This window comes from Crocuta crocuta, unplaced genomic scaffold (assembly GCF_008692635.1).
Source record: "Crocuta crocuta isolate KB4526 unplaced genomic scaffold, BGI_CrCroc_1.0 scaffold45, whole genome shotgun sequence".
NCBI classification, from domain to species: Eukaryota; Metazoa; Chordata; class Mammalia; order Carnivora; family Hyaenidae; genus Crocuta; species Crocuta crocuta.
This window is the reverse complement of record NW_027530544.1, coordinates 2624286-2642805: the sequence shown is the minus strand read 5'-3', so window position 1 is coordinate 2642805 and position 18520 is coordinate 2624286. Positions and strand designations below refer to the sequence as shown.

At 45.0% G+C, this 18520-nt stretch overlaps 1 protein-coding gene, 1 long non-coding RNA gene and 1 pseudogene across 3 annotated transcripts in view; all 3 read right to left on the bottom strand.

Annotated features, from left to right (window-relative positions):
- The window catches only part of LOC144234340 (kalirin), a 479489-nt gene that overhangs the window by 370327 nt on the left and 90642 nt on the right, over nt 1–18520 (bottom strand). The gene's annotated exons all lie outside the window — the stretch shown is intronic.
- LOC144234343 (uncharacterized) overlaps nt 1–18520 on the bottom strand; it is a 63930-nt gene that overhangs the window by 20170 nt on the left and 25240 nt on the right. The gene's annotated exons all lie outside the window — the stretch shown is intronic.
- LOC144234404 (drebrin-like protein pseudogene) lies at nt 6058–7333 on the bottom strand (annotated as a pseudogene).

Genomic DNA, 18520 nt, shown 5'->3' with positions numbered 1-18520 from the left:
ACCGTTATTAAACCCAGGTCTATATTGAATACCAAAAAGGCACAGAGAACAGCATAAAGCTGGGCATGCTTCTGGCCTGGGGGAACATACAGTTCAGCAGGGGAGTAAGACATACATGCATAAACACAACATCAACAAGTATTTACTAAATACCTCCTCCATGTTCCTTCTGCAAAGTGCAGGATGCAGTGGGGCTGAGGGAGGGCTCATGCTGGCGGGTCAGAGCATGCAGAGGATAAATAGCATGGTGCTGATGGACAACTACAGGGACTCGGGCCTGAATGCTAGGCCTGGCTTGGCTACCCATGGGCTCTGCACAACCTGTGGCGAAGCTTTTGGGCCTGAGTCTCTGGATCTCTGAAATGAGCAGTTCTTACATGCCTGAGTCCCTGACACTATAAAGGCTACAGGACTGCAGAGACAGCAGAATTAATCAAACAGAATACTCAGGAAGGGCTGCATGGAAGAGGGAGAAATTGAGGATGTAGTGGGGGAGGGAGTCTAATCTTTTTTGAAGGTCTATGGTGTACCTCTACCTGAGGATAAAGAATAGTTTTCCCAGGGAACATGGGTGGCTCAGTCCCTTAAGTGCCTGACTCTTGATTTCAGCTCAGGTCTTGATTTCAAGGTCCTGAGATCAAGCCCTGAGTTGGGCTTAGAACTGCCTGAGGCTGCTTAAGATCTTCTCTCTCCCTAGCCCTCTAACCCTCCCCCATGAGTCACTTGCTCACTTGTGCTCTCTCTCTCCCTCCCCCCCCAAAAAAATAGTTCCCCCATTTTCAGAGTTGAAGAAGCCTAGCCTCAAGGAGGTTAAGTAACTTATAGTCACACAGCTAGTAAATAGTAGATACAAGATTCAAACCCAGACCAACCTGGTCCCACGGTCTGTGCACTTTGCACTAGATCATACTGTTCCTCTAAGATGGTAAGACTTGGATCAGAATTTGGTATGAGAAGGACTGAAGGATGCAACAGGGGCAAAGACACTGATAGACTGAAAAATTGCTAGGGTTAATAAGGGAAGTTTCCTGGGGATAAGAATAGGGCTGTGAGTACGGGGAGGGTGCAGTGAGCATAAAGAATGAGAACCCAGCAGTCCCTAGCCAACACCCTGCATTGCACTAAACGTTATGGAAAAGAAAATGGTATATTAAACAGCCCTTGCCCTGAATCAATTTGCAACTAGGGTGATAAAATGTGAAAATTAACAATTAGTGAAACGTTACAAAAATTGTCAAAGAAGGCATACAAAAATAAATCATAACACAGTTTAAATGCAGGAAGTGTTGTTTCTGATTTTGGTGGGCACAGGAGATTCTGTGTAGGAAGGGGACTAAAGGCAGGACTTAAAGGATCCAGGGGAAGGAGGGGAGGGGAGAAAGGAGACAGGTGAGGGCATTTGGGGAGGAAAAATCTCATCCATAGGAGAAAAGGGAGGAAACATGCTTTGTGGAAGATGACTTCACTTACAAGAAAGAGCTAGTGGGTAACACTATAGACCAGTTGGGTTGGGTGAGCCAATAGGGTCTGGGATGAGGGAATGAAGGGTCCTAACTATGGGTTGGCACTGAGAATGGCAAGCAAGGATTAGTCTCCCAATAATTTTAAGGATGAACATAGCAGTCTCCCAATTATTTTAAGGATGAAAAGAGAAGTCCTTATGACTGGGGAACAGGAGAAGAGGGAATCAAAAGTAATCTAGCTTCAAACCAAGAGAATGAGAGTACCATATTCAGAACTAGAGAATCCTAGCAAAAGATAAAATTTGGGGGGAAGGGTGATGATCAGGTTGGTCAGTTTCATATTAGACATTCTACCTAAGGTTTCTCTAAAATATTCAAGTGAAAAAGTCATGGAACTTTTTCAACTCATGAAAAGGAAACCTGAAGCTGGGGGGCGTACAAGAGGGGTCACCCTTCACCCAGGGTGAGACAGACCTCGGCTGCTTCTTAAACCCCCAGGGAAGGCAAGTCAGTTGCTCAGTGAGTTAGGAACTGTATGTCCTGATAAGAGAAGAGAATGGAAACAGAATCCCTGAGCCAACATTTAGTTACTCCCATCAATAGAGCAAGAGAGGCCCTCAAACAGGGTCAAGCCCAGAAGAATCTAGTATACTTCCCTCCTCAAGCAGGACTTCTTTCCGTGCTCTAGTAGGGATCACAGCCTTTCTGGGGACAGAAAATCACAGGGGACCTTGTCCAGCATTTTTGTATGAAGACACGGGATAAGGCTCTGGAGTTAGAACGATCTGGGGACGAATGACAGATGCTCCATCTGAATGTACATGAGCTGGTTGTCCACCCTGTCTGAAAAGTAAGTAAGACAAGTGTCTTAGTGTCAGGTACCTGGAATAATGTAGGGCATACAGAGGGCATCTGTTAAATGTTAGTTCCCTTCACTTCCACCTGAGAGCAGGCCTTTCCATTCCCATTCAGTTGTCAATGATGTAGTTTTTCCATTAATACTACTCAGAAGGCCTAGTTAGTTATACACTCTGAGATAGCACAAAAAATGTCAACCTTCTGCCTGCCCAATGTTGATTATGTTTCCCCTGGAGCTGGGTTTGGGGCACCATGCACTGAATTCCATCCTCATGATAAAACCTGACAGACACAGAACAGAGGAGGAGGGGATATAACTGGTCTTCCGTAAATACAGCCCAGGGTTCTCAAAATATCAACTCCACCTGATTGTCAATGGCAATTGAAATTCCACCATTAGAGATCTACTTCTTTAGTTTAACATTCTTCTTTTAAATATCAAATCCTCCCATGAGGAAAGCCCATTGAGCTATCACCAGTCAATCATAAGTTACAAAATGTACATTAATTTATTAGCTGCCTGAGAGAGCAAGAATTTTGATGCTTTGGAGAGGAGGAAGGGGTCATTTTGGAGCTGGATCAGTGATCCTATTTGGGGAGGCTGAAATGAGTTAGAAACCAGAGGGCAAAGGGACCTAAAAGAGTAAGTTCACAGATTCACGAGGATCTATCTTGATCACTGAATGAGAGAGGTCATAAAAGAGCTAACCTGCTGGCAGGAAGTACCAGGTGACAATGTGGGACCCTGAGGGTATGAGAGTCAGCAAGACAGTTACCTCCCTGCAATCCCCAGTAGCAGAAGGGCAGCAAAGCACCATAGAAAAGCCATCTCCACTGCCCACAGAACCAAAATAAAAGGGATCATGGTACACCAGGAGAGAATGAGGATGGAGCCAGGAAGCCTCCCAGATAATGCAGAAATTCTCAGGTATGCTTTCCTTGCTCCCACTACTCTTCTGAAACTGTTCCTTCAAAGATGACCCATGATCTCCTAACATCCAAACCCCAGGGTTCTACCTACCTCCTCAGCAGATTAAAGGCCAATGCCCACACCTTCCTTGAAACCCCTGTGTGAGGGAATCCCAGGCACCTTGGTGTAACCACTCTCACTTTCCTTCTCACTGAGACCCAGGCTCTGCCTTGCTCCTCTCTGCACTCACCTCCTTGTTCCTAACAAGGCAGAAGGGCCACAGCCCAGCAGTTCTCAGCAAAGCGGGAAAGGGTGGTTCCAAAGAGCCTCTATCATACAAAGCCTACCACATGGCTAGTACCTAATAAATTATAGACATAATAGAGACAGTTAATGCATTTAAAATGATGGCAAAAATATGGGTCAGGAGGATCCCATCATAGAAAGCCACAGAAGGTACAGCTCTTGGTTGTATTTCTGAGGAAGCTCTACTTACTTAACATCAATACTTGGACTTAGACATACAAACACCTATTTAGCATATTTTCTCCAAAGAACCACCTGACTGGGGCGCTATCAACCTCAGGGCTCTTTGCCTCCTCACTACTCTGGTCTCCTGTATCCAAGGAAACATTCTCACAGAGGACTGCATCACCACAGGAAAAGGTCCCATGGATGGAGTCCGGGAGGAGAGAGCTTCTCTGACACACAGGGACTCTCCTCATCAGGGCCAGCTTCCCCAGACCATCCTACTGCGGGCCCTCTAGCACCATCCCTGACCCTGCCCTTGCCTGAGATGCACCAGCTATCTCTGCAATGAACGCTTTCTGCCATCCCACATCTCATTATATGTACCACGATACAAACATAGATGGACAACATCAGAAAACACCACACTCCTAAACTTGGGCCCCATCACCCCACGGTCTTCCCTTTCCTTCCAGCAGAAGTGCCACGGCAGCAATGCCACGCTCTCCCCCAACAAATGGGGAGCTCTCTATGGACCAAAGCAATGATGAAGAGCCACATATCGGATCTTGACTCTTCCTCCCTCTGTACCTACCACTTCCCTTCAGCACCCAGCAGGACACTCTGCCCATGCGGGCACCCTCTATTCATGCTGGTGATTGAATGATACATAGAGAGAACTAAGAGACCCCAGGAGCATCACTGAAGGGAGAGATGTAACTACAGGGGGAAAGGTGGAAGGAGAAAGGGCAGACAGGGAGGAACTGGTGGATATCTCTGTGACCTCAGCAGTTTCTGATATATGCTGTCTTAGTCACCCTTTGTATCTTTGGGCCTGGTCCTGATCATTGAGATTCACCCTTTCATCTGCTCTTCCATCTCTGCCCATTGAGTGTGAAACATTGAGATTTGTGATATTCTGAGCACCAGAACCCATGCAAGAATGTTGCCAAGGCAACAGAACACTCCTCTCTGGTATAAATACTCATGGGTGATACCTCTGCTGGAGTAGAGCACAACCACCTCCCCCTCCTCCTTTAGTCAGATCTGGCAGACTTCACAGTTACGGGAGCCATGACTGGTTTTAACAGGGGGAGTGGAACAAGGGAGTTCCTTCAGACCAGTTAAGTCACTGTCTAATGGACAATCCAACAGGGAGAGAGGACGTTGCAGTTGTAATTAAATGCTCAGCTCTCACTGGGCCCAGAGGTGGGCATGGAGGCCCAGAGAAGGCTGGAAGGGTGGAAACAGCATGAGCTTTGGTAGGGGGAGGGCACTCCTGAAGCCACAGTACCAGGACACAGCACCCAGGACAGGCCCTGCGAACCCTGAGATGCCAGCCTGCTGGGGCTACTAAGAGATGTTGGAAACTTATGCTCTGCCTAGGGCTGCTCTGACCTCTCTTCTCTTCTTTTTTCTTCTTTTTCCCCCCTACATCTTAATGTTTATGCCTCTTTCAGGTGGCTAATGGTTGGCCCAAAGTCTGAGGGTGCACACACCACAGACACACAGGAAAGGAGTTTCTTTCCACACATGGGCCTTTGGGCCATAGCAGGGTGGATCACAACTTGGGCCTGTGTGGGACAATTCTTACCCTGAAAGCAGACACGGGTGGGCTGGGACAGAAGTAGGGAAACAGCAGGCATGGGCACTCTGGTTACTTTTCCTGAACCAGAATCAGTTGAGAGCACACACTAGGGCCAGCAGAAGAGGGCTCACCACATGAAAGAATACTTGCTGATGTTTTCATAGTTTCTTTCATATACTCAGGTGGAGGCTTGGTCATCCCTGTCCCCAGTGCTCACAGTCCACAGCCCAGGCAGAGGGAAAGATGACCTGGAGCACAAAGCAATCCAGAAAGATGATCTACTATTGCCCAAACTTTCACGACTTCAGCTATAAACTCTGCTAAGTTCACGTTTCCCAGGGGTCACTAACAGCAATAGCCAACATACTTTAGAGCCAAGAGGAAAAGAAAGAAAAGGTAAAGCTCCTGCTCAGGCTTCCCAGCTTGGCAGCACCATTCTCCTCAGGCAGAGGTCACCGAAGGTGGTCATGGGCATGTCTTGGTTCAATGTGTTCTGTTGGGGTCAAAGACCAGGCTGGTTGGGAGGGACTGGGAGCTGCCAGAGCATGCTTGGGAATCACCAGGGTATTGCTGCATTTAGAAAAACAGAGGCTGAGCCACTGAGCCTGAGAAAGCCCAAGGGCTGGTCTTTGGGAAGACAAGGCTCCTCCACTCCTGGAGGAGTGCCCATGGCCCTCACACCATGAACACCACCTCTCCTAGCAACAAGTAAAGCACATCTGGGTGGGGAAGGGAAGGATGGCTGTGGTACAGCCAGCAGTGGAGGGTCCTCACTCAATGAGCTCCACAGAGTTGGCAGGAAACATTCCAAAGTGGCTATATGGCCCAGAGCCATGCTACCAGCCATCATTGATCACCTCAATGCCCATGATGGGGTTCTTGAGGTTGAAGGAGATCTTAGTGTCCTTGGCTACCTGGTAGTCATATAGGGTCTGAGCACAGAGCCTTTTCCCATTCAGCCCCATGGTCCACATGCTCAGAGCCAGCATCTTAGTGCTGCAGCACTGACCTCTTCATAGAAAGTCTCCTGCTTTGGGGGCTCCTCATACATGGCCTCCTCTTCTGTCTGCACCAGACACAGCAGAGTGCTAGGTGCTGGCTCCTCATGGAGATCTTCCCTGGGCCTTGATGAGGCATGGGTCAGCTCTTTGCTGACGTACGTTTCTGGTTGGGTGAGCCACTTCTGCAGGAAGGGACTCCTCAGTTTGCCTGGTTGGGGCTGGAGATAGATGTGGTGGACATGGTCTCTTCCTTCTGCTTGAAAATCCCCCATGCATGTGCTGGCTGCTTACAGACAGGCTCCTGTTCCTCTCTGTTCCTTGAAACTATTTCCTGTTGCTCACACTTCCCCTGGGGTCCAGCCTCACTGCCCTGTTTCTCCTGATAGCACTGCTCCTGGAAGGAGGCCTCATACAGTCCCTGCTCCTGGTGCTCCTGCTCCAGTGGCTGCCACTTCTCTTCCCACCACTTCTCCTCCAGCCTGTGAGTCCTCCTCCTCCTCTGCTTTGGCCCAGAAGCTATCTTTGCCAGCTCAGATCTCAGATATGGCATTGGACTTCTAGTACACAGAGCCCACTGGGACCTGGGGGCCCATGTCCCAGAAATGGCCACTCTCCCTGTGGAAGGCATAGTTGGCACCTGAGGTCCTGGCTACCTTCTGCATTATGCACTCAGGCTCCACATCCTCCTTAGCCTTCACATTGACTGTCACATGGGCCCCCTTCAGAAAGCTGGCCACAGTGCTGACATGGCGGCACATGCTCCCTTCTGCACATCGTTCACACCCTCACCTGTTCAGTTGATAAGGACAAACTTGGGCAAGTCAGAGTTGGGGTTCTTCACCTTGCAGAAGGCATACATCACCTTCCCACTGTTGAACAACTCCACCATCTCCTCCAGGCCCCTCTCACTAGTGCCAGTGACATGGATGTCACTGCTGTTACCCTCATAGGTAAAGAGAGCCCAGTCAGTCAGGAACTTCTTGGTGACCACTCACATATAGGCCTCTTGCATCACAAGTCTGTTCTGGCTCAGGTTTGCAGCCATGGCCGGCCTCATGGTCCCAATGTCACTGCCACTCTGACCTCTCTTATTTTCTATACTTCCTTCCAGACCCATAAAAACACAAATTACACAAGAAACAATGCTAGAATCTAGCATCCATGTCCCAGTGCTGTTCCAGGAAGACTGTGTCCTTCACCCCTGCCCTAAGCAAACAGCATTCCATTCACATGTCCATCTCATCCACCCCCTGCATCCCACCTACACCCAGAGCATCATTTTTTGCCCATTCTCTTCCCTAGATCCCAGTCCTCCCAACTGTAAAAAGTAGTGGAGGGGAGCTTTCCTCTCCTCCCTCCAACCTCCAATATTTCTGGAAAACAAACCAAAAAAGATGAAATTTTGTGTGTGAGGACTCCTTGGAGAAAATCTTCTAAGAAGTAGTCCATACCAGCAGCCCTACTGCCAAAGATAGGGGATCCCAGGAGGGTCACCAACAGTCCCAGTTCTCATGCTTTGAAGGCAAGATAGAACAACAAACTAGAACAAGGATCTTACATTCATTTCCCCTTGCCATCCACATCCTCATCATCGCTCCCCACAAACATTCATTATACCTAATCTAAGCTACTCATACATTAGGAGCCACACCCCAACATCACTCTGTGCATTATCACTGTCCATCTCACACTCACTCAGCCCTCAGGACCAGTGGACTCAGCCTTCCCAAAGCTTCTGCAGCCACATAGCACAAAGGACTCCTCCCTCAATTCTTGAAGACTTATCTGCACCAATTACGTGACACATCATACTCCACATCATATTATTTATTTTTTGGAGGCCGCATGCAGCATTTAGAACAATGTTGTGTACATAGCAAGCACTTAAGTGAAGATTTGTTTTAGGACATATTTCTAAAAAGCATTCACTGTTCAACAGAACCTGGTAATGTGAGTCTCCAGGTGTCCAAGACATCCCTCCCGAAGGAGGAAGGAACTCCCCGTATCTTCTGCTGCATTTGCAGACATACCTCTCCTCCCCCTCTGCTAAACACCCTATTCCTGCTCTGGCCTGAAACATCCTTTCCAGTTCTAGTTACCCAGACTGTCACAGCAGCTCCACCCCCAACAATTCTTTCTCCTACTCAGGATGGCTCAGGACCCCATTCCTCAACCTCTGACATCACTAAACCATCTTCTGAATTTCCTGTGCGGCAAAAACAAGGTGGAATTTGTTAAAGCAGATTCAACAAACACTTTATAACAAACAACTCTGGGATGTGTATATCCATGACCATCTTTTGTCAGGTCACACCTTGCACCAGAAATCTATGTCCTGGGTTAGGACTCTAGGACCTCTTAGTTGCCTTGAACCTCTCTACTCAGAATTTCTGAACATGCAACATCCACTAGGCTTCCTGGCAAGAAACTGGTATTGTCTCTCCCTGTGAGGAGACTCTAAAGACTGGTGCATTCTACCCTCCTCTCAGAGGTTGAGTAGACATCAGGGCCATCCCATTTGTCTTCCCAGGCTCCCTGACCGTAGGCCTAAAATCATAGTAAGAGGGCAGGCTTCACTACCAATCAAGCCAGGGTTATTCAAATCCTTGGACAACTTGGTCATGTGCCCAATTCAAACAGCATCCACTAACTGCATACACTCGTTCCAAGGGATCAGGGACTCTTACAGTATAGTCCTCAGACCAGCAGCAGCAGCAGCAGCAGCAGTATCTGGAAACTTGTTAGAAATGCACACTGTTGGGTCAACCTCAGACCTGCTGAATCAGAAACTCTGAGAATAGGGCCAGCAACTTGTGTTTTCACAAACTCTCCAACTCATTCTGATACACACTGAAATTTGATCTAGACCCTGGGGATACACAAAAATGAAAACCTACAATCTAGATCAGCAGTTCTCATCCCTGGCTGCACATGAAAATCACCTGGGGAGCTTTTAAAATAATACCAAAGCCTGGCCCCATCCTAGACCAATCTCATTAGAATCACTAGGAGTGAGAAAATAATCATAATGTAACGTGCAGAACACAAAGATTGAACAAGTGTGCAATGAGAAGGGAGAAGGCAGTGAGGATATCATAGGAAGCAGCTTCACTGTATGTACCTCTGTTTCCTCATCTGTAAAATGGGGATCATAATGTCCATCTTACCTGAGATGATGCAGATATATAAATGCCTGGTATAGAGGAGATGATCCGTCTGCATCAGCTCTCCCCCCTACTCCAGACTAGGCCCCTTGCTGATGCTGAGCTCAGCAACTGGATGGATGTAGTTAGAATGTCCCCAACATCAGTTCATCATTGAGGACCCCACCCATGAAAGAAAAACCTGGTTGTTCATAGCTTTGGGGGAGAGTTCTCTCCAGCAGCCACCTCAGCTTGCCCCATGTCTTTGGTCACTGTTCTGAAAAACAGCATGAGCCCTTGGGAACCAAACTGTCTGGTCATAGCCCAGACCCTGGTTCTAACATCCCCAACTCTTTCAAAGAACAGCTCTTCAAGACAACTTGACAAAGGCCGTTTGAATTACATAAGGAACACATTGTCCTATTCCCACTTCTCTCAAGCTTTTTTTTGCCTGTAGTTCTATGCAGGTCCACTGGCTTGGGGTGAACTCTGTCCACATCAGGTGGTCCTCTCTGACGCAGATCCTCTCATTCAGTCTCCCTCCCCAGCAACATGTGAATTCGGATTTATAGGGGACTTGGCAAAAGCCCTGAACTAGTCCTCCTGCCCTCCCCTCAAGGCGCAGGAGTGTCTCTGCAGTCACAGAGAGTGCCCTGGGCCTCGTATGATGCTGCAGACCCACAAGCAACCTCCCGACCCTCCCAAACTGAACTTGGTGACTTCCTCGTGGCTGCCCCTTTGGGCTCTATGCTTATCCCAGTAGATGCTGAAAACATTTTTGGTCTCTTCTTGAAAACAACCTTCACTGTCCTTTTATAAACAATAAGCAAATTGTGTCATTACTTCATAGGGAAAACTTACTTTTTTTAGTTTTTTTAATACTAAAACCACTATCATTCAGCCTGCCCAGATTTGGTTACCTATTCCCCTAGATTTCCCCAAATGAAGTTAGGCTGTTTCCAAAAATTAAATTAACCTTGTTCAAAAACAAGGTTTTGTCACTATAATAGATAATTTAGGGAAAAAAAAAAAAAAAAGAAAGGAATCTGCACCACCACATCGCAAAACAGTTCCCAGGGTGCAGAACCCACAGGGTCTGGTCATAGGTGGAATCACTGGCCTTAGTCCCCATTGGGGGGCTTGCTTTGAAGGGAGTACCACTTCAGCTGGGAGTGGGCACTGAAGTGGTCAGTATGCCCTCATCTAGCAGGGGCTTCAGAAAGCAAACTTCCACACCAAATTAGGGAGTGGCAGAGGCAATACAGAGAAAAGGCGGCACAAAACTTCAGAGAGAAGGGCTTAGACACCCCTAAAGCCGGAATCAGGACTATTCTCTAAAGAGGCAGGGGCTGGCAGGGAAAAAAGAGTATCTTCAGAGGCCAAGGCCTGGCCTACTTTCCTGCCCCTGACCCACAGAACCCCCACAGAAGAATCTGGAACATGAGACAGGAAGAAAAATCCCTGTAGAAATGGTCATGAAGGAAATGGAAAAATAAAGGTGCCACACAGCTTTTCTCCAGTTCCCTGAGCAATAATACTAGGGCCTGATTCCTTCCCAGACACTGCCAAGTCACCCTCTCCTGGCCCCATCGCCCCTCCTCTTCCTTCCCCAGGTCCTGCCACGTGCAAAATAAGACCTCTGCCCAGGCTGGCCTGGGGAGAATGAGATATTTTCTCCTTGGCTCTGCATTTTCATTCAGCCTTGAAAAGCTCAGGCTGGGCAAGAAGCCCATAAGCGTGTCGTGCTACACCTCAGTGCTCACCTCCCCAGTGCTGGCAGTTCTCTCCTCCCTGGCTTTGTCCTCCTCCCACAAGTACCGTCACTGGCTCAGGTGCCAGACCCCGGTCCCTGGAAGCAGTGACAGAGCTGCCCTCACAATCCTTAGGAAAATGTGGCCAAAACCAGAACATTACCAATGCTCAGCTTTGCTCATCAAGGCATGCCAAGCTAGGGATCCAATAAAGCAGAGGGAAGCAGGAGGCACAGGGATATAGTTGTGTCATTCAGCAGCACTTAGTCATCTGCACTAATGGTAGAGAGAAATACTGGGTAATCAAAATGATGGATAATCGATAATCCAGAAAGACGGACATTACTGGTAGGAGACAACATGATTGTTCCCAGGAGAGTTATGAAAGATCTATTTGTTCAAAAATGAATCTGCCTTTCCTGAACACAAAAACTAGGAATGACAGAAAACAGACACATGAAAAGAAAAAGCCAGTTCAGGATTTTAAATTGACCACATAATACATGTACAGAAATAACTGAGAATTAGCTGTATGAGAAAGACACACAGGAAGTTAAAGCTGAGAAGTACCTAAGACATCTGGTGCCCCATTTTTCATATAAGAAAACTAAGGCCCAGGGAAGTGACGTGACTGCCTCATATCACACAGCCACTTGGTAGAACAGCCAGAACTAGACTGGATTGTGTGAGCAGAGCACTGTTCACCTAGCCACACTGGTCCAAAGGCTTTGCTTTGAAAAGAATATAATTCTGAACCCCTGATGCCGACCAGTGTGTCACCTGGGCCCTCAGGCCTCTTGGCACTGGCTGCTTCTGTAATCACCGCATTTCCCTACACACAAGTCACCCTCATGTGCAACCCGACTGCCTTAGGCTGAGTACCAAAATGATTCATAAATCACTGCCCAATTGTTTGAGGTCACAGCATGGTCTCTAATGGCAACATTTCATAAGATTCAAGTCAATAGCTGCTATCAACTTCATCAAGTTCAAGTACAGCAATCATCTTGGTATTTGGGTGGCCCTTTTGATTTTTTCCTAAAACTCTTTGACATGTTGTACATAACATGATTTCACCAAACCCTGTGGGTTACAGGTGAAGGAGGGATTGAGATACCTCTTTCATAGACTTCCCTGGTGAACCTACCCATAAGTAAACAGCTGGCAGGAGGGGTAGAGAGACTATAGCAGAGGCCTCCTGACCCCAGACCTGAGCTCTTTCCAGAGCAAGTTGAGAACAGGAGTAAGAAGCTAAAATTCATCACAAGTTTCAGAGGCAAGAGCCATAAGTACATTGATAACCTCTCAACAAATAAAGATACAGGGGTCTGGGGCAAACTACTCCATGTCACATGTTAGTAATACCTCCTTATTCTTTATTTTCCTTCATTAAAATAAAACTTGAACACCGTAAAGTGTACAAATCTTAAGAGAAGAGCTGGGTAAATCTTTGCATATGTATGCACTGATGTCACCACCATCCAGACGGTAATTTAGAGCATTTACAACTGCCCAAATGTTCCCTCGCTCCCCGTTCCAATCAAGAACAATCTTTATCTGACCTCTACCCCACACAACAGGTTTGCTTGTTCTTGAACTTCATATAAATGAGGATAGTATGTATACGTTTATATCTGGTTTGTTTGCTCAACATTCTGTTTGTAAGATTCCTCCATGCTGTTAGAATGCTAATGGTATGCTCTTTCTGGTTGGTATAACATTCTGCTGCATCAATACACAACAATGTATTTAGCCATTCTACTGTGTATAGAAACATTATGGTTGTTTCCAGTTTGGAGCTGTCATGAATAAAGCTAATAATGAAAGCTTTGGTACATATTATAATGAAGATAAACCCTCATACCTGTTGAGTACATCCAGGAGTAGAATTGTAGGGACATGGGGATATATATAATAGATACCACCTAAATTTTTTCAACATTACTGCACCAATATACACTCCACCAGCAAAGAGAGTTCCTGGAGCTCCACATCCTCACCAACACTTGGTATTATTAGTAACGACTTTTCTTTAAAATCTCACTGAGGAACCAGGTAATCCAGGTAGATTTCCTGACTTTATTGTTCAAGCAGCTTTTTTAAAAAATTCTAACAAGTTTACTTCTTGAACAGAGCAAACCACCTAACCCTTGCCAGACCATACTGAGATGTGCAGAGAGATGTATGCCCCCATATTAAATATCCAGGAATTTCACTGTCTCCTCCTTCCTGAGTAGATATCACTAACATACCAGCAAGCCACAGCACCTCCCTTTAATCTCTGTTCTAGGAAATATTGAAGATGGCTCCATCAGGAACTTTAATTTACACACAATCATAAGTCAGTAAGTGCTGGTCTCAATGTGCAGGAGTTTCTTTGCTGCTATAAGGCTATTTCTATCTTCTGAATGGTGAAGGTTGCCCCATGAATAAATGAGTTATTACTCATTTCATTTGTTTTATGTAGCTTGGCAAATGTTACTCAAACAATCAACACATACTTATAAGGCACATATTTTATGTCACTGAGCTAGACATTCTGGAAGTCACAAAGAAAACCAACAAGGCTTCCTTTGATGGGGCAGAGCCCTAGAGTAAATCACATGGAATGGTGTCACCTGCCTCCTTCCTCTCACTTTATGCAGCCAATCTCTTTCACAGATAAATGAGGTTAAAACAAACATCAATAATGGCCTTGACCCTGCAGGGGAAAGCAAGTCTTAAGGAAATGAAAATGAAAAGGGAAATAGTCCTGCTCATAGGGTCATGGTGATAGAGTAAATGGGTCATTGAAGGTGATGCTTGCAATGTCTAGTTTCTTCTTGGGACTAGGTCAAGCTCCACCACATCCCTTCCTCTCCTGACCTTGGCTGACCACCACTCTCCTTCTCTCCAGCTACTTTTTGATGCCATTACCCAAGTGATTGAAGCAGAACATGATACCCATTCCATACTTTACCACCAAGTGTAGTGGCCAAGACAAGACATATTCCCCAACATTACAGAATATCCCAAACTTAACATAAATATGATGATCACTAAATATAAGGAGTCTCTATGGACTGGCATGTGCAGGCAGAGTGGATGAGTTTTCAGCTAGCTGGTCCTTGGAGCAGGTAAGACTTAAGGCAGAAGAGTGGAACAGTGTAGAGTGTTTTGACCTTTGAACAAAGGACATGAGTAGGAAGAAACATGGTGGTCTATAAACAGACCAGGCAAACCTATCTAAGTGGCTTTCCACACCACTATGATGCTGGGACATGATTCAGCTACTGCTCCTGAGTATGGCTTGACTCTCTCATTCAAACAAAAGCTGCCTGAGCACAGTAACTGAGAACTTTAGGGACTAGAAACACTCTCACATAAGCAGACAGATGAGATTGTGCACAATTTTGCTCATCAGCATCCTATGGCCCTCAATTTATCAGTTCATAGTTTCTGACCTGACTCTCTAGATGTCAAGTGCAAGTGACCAAGAATGCCTTCATGGCTTTTCTGGATTGGAAAGCTGATTCTGTCCCTCTGCAGAGGTATAACCATGTTGACAGGGCAGCTAGCATTGGGGAGTGGGGGAAGGGACAAGGAACAGGCACTGGAAGGCAGACCCATGAGGTGACTCTAGACCCCAGAGCCCTTCAGGGCCAGCTGAAGAGGGCATAGACAGCATCTGAGTAGGGGCACAATACCAGGGCTACCCACACAAAGACATAGCTCTTGGATCATAATATTCCCTTCTGTCAAGCTTACTGTTTCTCCAGGTATCTTTTTGGGACCCAAATCAATATTTCTCAGGAATCTATAGTCTTATTCCATCCTGAGGGACCACTGACATCTTGTCACTTGGTTTAAATTTTCACTTAGTTTTCCTTATATTGTCAACTCATAAGGAATATCTTTCTTCTGGATGGAGCAAAAGTAAAACTACCACTTTTAAATGGCCAATAAGTAAAACATGATTGGGCTGAGGCTTCTATTCTCAGTCCAAAAGTTAATTTCACCTCAGGCTTCTGTCTTCATCAATGTTTGATAACTAAATAACGTTTGTAAGAAACACATCTTTTTCAGAGACAAATACCTTTTTCAAAAATATATTTTCTCAAATGTTTGTCTTTATTTTGACAGAGGGAGAAAGAGAGAGAGAGTGAGCAGGGGAGGAGCAGAGAGAGGGGGAGACTGAGAATCCCAAGCAGGCTCCACACTGTCAGCACAGAGCCTGATGCAGGGCTCAAACTCACCAACCATGAGATCATGACCTGAGCTGAAATCAAGACTCAGATGCTTAACCAACTGAACCCATAAGGTGCCCCAAGACAAACATCTTTTAACATACAAAAAGTAAGTAGTAGAAAGAGGAGCAAGGAGTAGTCATCAGTTAAACAATTGTAACATTAGTTGAAAGCATGTATGTGTCAACATTCCAGTCTTCTGGTTTTCTCTTTTCATCAACTGATTGTATTCCACTGATCATTTTCACTACAGGTATAATGAACAACTTGAGAAAAGTCAGAATGAGACACTTCAATAAGCACTTTTTGAGGGCAGGGAGTTGGCCTTAGTCATTGCTGTCTTCCTAGACCTGCACATACATAAAAATACTTAAATATTAATAGAATACATGAATGATGAAAACAATTGAGTAATTTAAAACACTGTGTACACCAAAGGCATAAATTCTTTTTTTAAGTTTTCATCTAAATCTCAGTTAACATACAGTGTAATATTAGTTTCAGGGGTACAATACAGTGACTCAATACTTCCAAACCGCTCATCACAACAAGTGCACTCCTTAATCCCCATCACCTATTTAACCCATTCCCCCACCCACCTCCCCTCTGGTAACCATCAGTCTGTTCTCTATAGTTATCAGTCTGTTTCTTAGGTTGCCTCTCTCTCTTTTTCTTCCCCTTTGCTTGTTTATTTTGTTTCTTAAATTCCCCATATGAGTGAAATCATATGGTATTTGTCTTTCTCTGACTTATTTCACTTAGCATAATACTCTCTAGCTCCACCCATGTCATTGCAAATGGCAAGATTTCATCCTTTTGATGACTGAGTAATATTCCATTGTGTATATATATGCCACATCTTCTTTATTCATCGGTCGATGGACACTTGGACTGTTTCCATAATTTGGCTATTGTAGATAATGCTGTTATAAACATCAGGGTGCATGTATCCCTTTGAAATAGTATTTTTTTTATCCTTTGGGTAAAAATCTAGTAGTGCAATTGCTGGTTCATTGGGTAGCTCTATTTTTTTTTTTTTAATTTAAAAAATTTATTTATTTTTTAAAATTTTTTTGTTTTGTTTTTATTTTTATTTTTTACAAATAGTTTATTGTCAAGTTGGTTTCCATATAACACCCAGTGCTCATCGCCACAAGTGCCCTCCTCCATGCACATCACTCCCCCTCCCCCCCCACACCCATCAGTCCTCAGTTTGTTCTCAGTATTCAAGAGTCTTTCATGGTTTGCCTCTCGCCCTCTCCCCCACTATTTCCCCCCTTTTTCTCCTCCACAGTCCCCCGTTAAGTTCCTCCTAATCCTCCTATACATGCAATCATATGGTATTTGTCTTTCTCTGACTGACTTATTTCGCTCAGCATAACACCCTCAAGGTCCATCCATGTTGCTACACATGGCCAGATTTCATTCTTTCTCATTGCCATGTAGTATTCCATTGTATAGATAAACCACATCTTCTTGATCCATTCGTCTGTTGATGGACACTTAGGCTCTTTCCATGTTTTGGCTATTGTTGAGAGTGCTGCTATGAACATTGGGGTACATGTGCTCCTATGCATCAGCACTCCTGTATCCCTTGGGTAAATTCCTAGCAGTGCTATTGCTGGGTCATAGGGGAGTTCTATTTTTAACTTTTTGAGGAACTGCCATACTGTTCTCCAGAGTGACTGCACCAGTTTGCATTCCCACCAACAGTGCAAGAGGGTTCCCCTTTTTCCACATCCTCACCCAAAGGCATAAATTCTTTAGGGACACAAAATAATGTGGAATAAGAGTAATAAGTGAAGCATAAGAGAAAGAAAACAAAATTAAGGACACAAGGATCAATCAAAAAGTATAAGCATTGCCAAATAGACTGTGTGGTAATAATAACTGCTGTCCTCAATTACCTGAATGACTTCAAGTAAAAATGAAATTATATAGCTCTGTATTACTCTAGAGGGCTGAACTAAGATCAACATGCCTAAATTAGACAAAGTCAGGTTTCAATTACATAAAATAATTTACTAACAATTAGATCTATCCAATAATAAAATGAGTCATCTTGTGCAGTCATGCACACCTTGTCACAGAAGATATGGATCATCACTAGAGAGTCCAGAGGCAATTTCTGCTTCAAGTGGAAGTGAGGCTCAATGGACTCTAAGATCTCATCGATAACTAAGATTATATTAGTGTAGAACTTGTGACCACAAGTAAAGAGAGTCAAGCAAAGTAGATGTCCTGGAAGATGAAATTAGGAAGAAGGTGACATGCAATGGCAAGTTAGTTACTATAATGAATATTGGAGTGTAAGACCCCACAACCTCACTAAGGGGAACAGGATTCGAAAAATCACCCAGAATAATTGTGTCAGGAACACTTTAGGGTTCGTGCATATTATTCTCAGAACTATCTGTCTAGAGTAAATTGTGAGATAATCCTAAATTGGCAGATAATCCTGACTTAGATCAAACCGAAATGTAAAAATCTTACCAGATATTTAACAAGCTGCTGCAATATGCAAAGGCCATAGAGTCTGAAATTAAAGGAAGCCAACAACAAGGCAAGTCTATCCCACAAATCTGTAACCAATTTGAAACTTGTGAATGATGGTCTCTGAGTTGCTGTCATAAAAGCACCCATCCTGGCAGCCTTGGACTTTGTCATTATCGAACCAGAGGTCATTATTTTATGAATCCTATATTGTAGTTGGGCCAGATAGACAACAGCACCTTCTTTCATTTTGCTTGGATAATGGCCAAATACAAGTCACTTCACTATGACTTAAAGAGTATTGCACCCATCTGTTCACAATTGATAGGAGTAATTGCGGGGTGAAATGTGCCAGGCACTCTTGGACAATCCTGTGGAAGTGGGTCAGGGGCTTTCTTGGCCATTTGCCATGTGACAACACTTCCTTCATCTGTGAACATATGGACTTGATGAAACTGTCACTTGGAGAGCATGGTACAACAGGCCTTGGGCCATTCCATTTCCATGAGAAACTTTCCCTAAGTTATAGCAAGGGAATATCCTTTACATTCTGTGGTACATCATGAGAAATTCTTGCAAGCATTTAACTTTCTGTTATCAATCTTAGGAGAATCTGGCT